The sequence below is a fragment of the Pteropus vampyrus genome, unplaced genomic scaffold (genome assembly GCF_000151845.1).
Source record: "Pteropus vampyrus isolate Shadow unplaced genomic scaffold, Pvam_2.0 Scaffold1588, whole genome shotgun sequence".
In the NCBI taxonomy this organism is placed as follows: Eukaryota; Metazoa; Chordata; class Mammalia; order Chiroptera; family Pteropodidae; genus Pteropus; species Pteropus vampyrus.
This window is the reverse complement of record NW_011890369.1, coordinates 5,772-7,556: the sequence shown is the minus strand read 5'-3', so window position 1 is coordinate 7,556 and position 1,785 is coordinate 5,772.

Genomic DNA, 1,785 nt, shown 5'->3' with positions numbered 1-1,785 from the left:
TATCTGGCCTTGTTGCAACATTCCAAACGTTGGAGGCATCAGACAGTCCCTCTGGGACGGCAGGTCAGGCTCCATGTCAACGTGGCTCCGTATCTGTTGTGGATCGTACCTCGTCCTTTGCTGGGCCAGAGCCCCTTAGTCTGATGTAGCCTCGCTTGCTCCTTTTCTTTTGCTTGCCTTTCCTTTGGGTGTCAAAGCCCAGGTTTTCTGGAAGTGATTAATCCACGATGACTTCAGTCACTTCCGTCACTATCTTCTGCTTTCGAAAAATAGACAGTTTATTCGTTAAAGATTTGCCGACAGTCAGATTCTGTACGAATGTAGCAAGACCACCTAGCATGAACACGAGGGTCTTTTTGATCAGAAACTTGACGATCGTGGTGAAAACCCACCGGGACATGCAGTGGTCCCCCAGAAATGTCTCGAATCGTTCGTGGAGATATACACTTATGTTAGCCACGACTAAGTTCACCACGGCCTCCGCGATCCATTTCATGGCACGGTGTTTGAAAAAGGCCATAATGGAATCCTTGGAGAACATGGCAGCTGTGCTAGTCTGCCACAGTGCAGACGGTGAGAGCTGGAGGGAGGCTTTTATAGAAGAATAGATTGAGTACTTTTCACCAAACATTGGAACGCGTTAGTGTTCATCTCGAGAAGCTGTAAACTTAGGACATGGTGCTCATCTCGTAAGATTCTGCTGGCAGTGAGTTGTAGAACACTCAGAGAACATGTTCTCTGCTCAGGTGCTGGTAAGATGCCTTATAGGCTCAAAAAGTCTCAAAATAGCCCTCTCTGTGTTTATGCTCACCCAACCGTTCATGCCGAAAACATACCACTTTCAGGACCGAAAGCTCTCAGAGCCCTTGTTCACCTAAATAGTGTCTAAGTGAACCATTATTGTGGTCATAGTTGCTTACTGACATGTAAGAGGAACATGATAGGGTGCTCAAGAAAACAGGAAGTGACTAATTCTTTAGGGCTGGCCTTGGACAAAAGCTTCAGAAGGAGGCATGTTTGGGGGGATGCGGGGGGATGGGAGGATCAGGTGACAGCTGCTTAGAGCTCTTCGGCTCCTAAGTGGGGCTGTCTAAGAGTGTAGCCACAGATCAGAGTGACAGCACCGGGCTGTGCTGCATGGTCACATGAGGAAGGTTTCTAGACACTGGGGAGAAACTAATGAAATAACTCTACCTCTTTCTGTTGAAGTCAGGTATCAAGGTTTTTTAATAAACCGATTCTAATCCTTTCCTCTAGACACGCACATACATATTACTGACAGATACAGCCAGGAACCTGAGAGTTACATTTAAAAATTATTCTTTACCATGAGACAGGGACCATGAGGCAAAACCCATTAGATGATAACAGTTGGAATAAGTGCAGTTCATCATTCAGATGGCTATGCCTTTTCAAGCCTCTCTACAGCAGACCTTTAAGATTCCTATTGTCCTTGGTCAACGACCTTTAAGGACCTTAAAAGGCTCCTTATGCAAGGGAACCTTTTTGGCAGCCTGTTCTCTTTTCTGAAAAGCTTCTTTCCCCACGATTCTCCTTTGGTTAGTTTCCTCTCCGGCAGGCATGGGCTGGGTTCATATCCCTGTTATGTGTCGAAACATCTTGGAAGTTGCTGATAAGGCTTTGAAAAGTTGACTTGTACTTGTAAATTTGCCAAATTTCTGACCATAGGCTCATTAAATTCTTTGAAGTGTCGTGTAGGTTGCAGGCAGGACAAACAGTAAGATGTTTTAAAGCACCCGCTCAGATGGCCAAGGTTTACTTGAG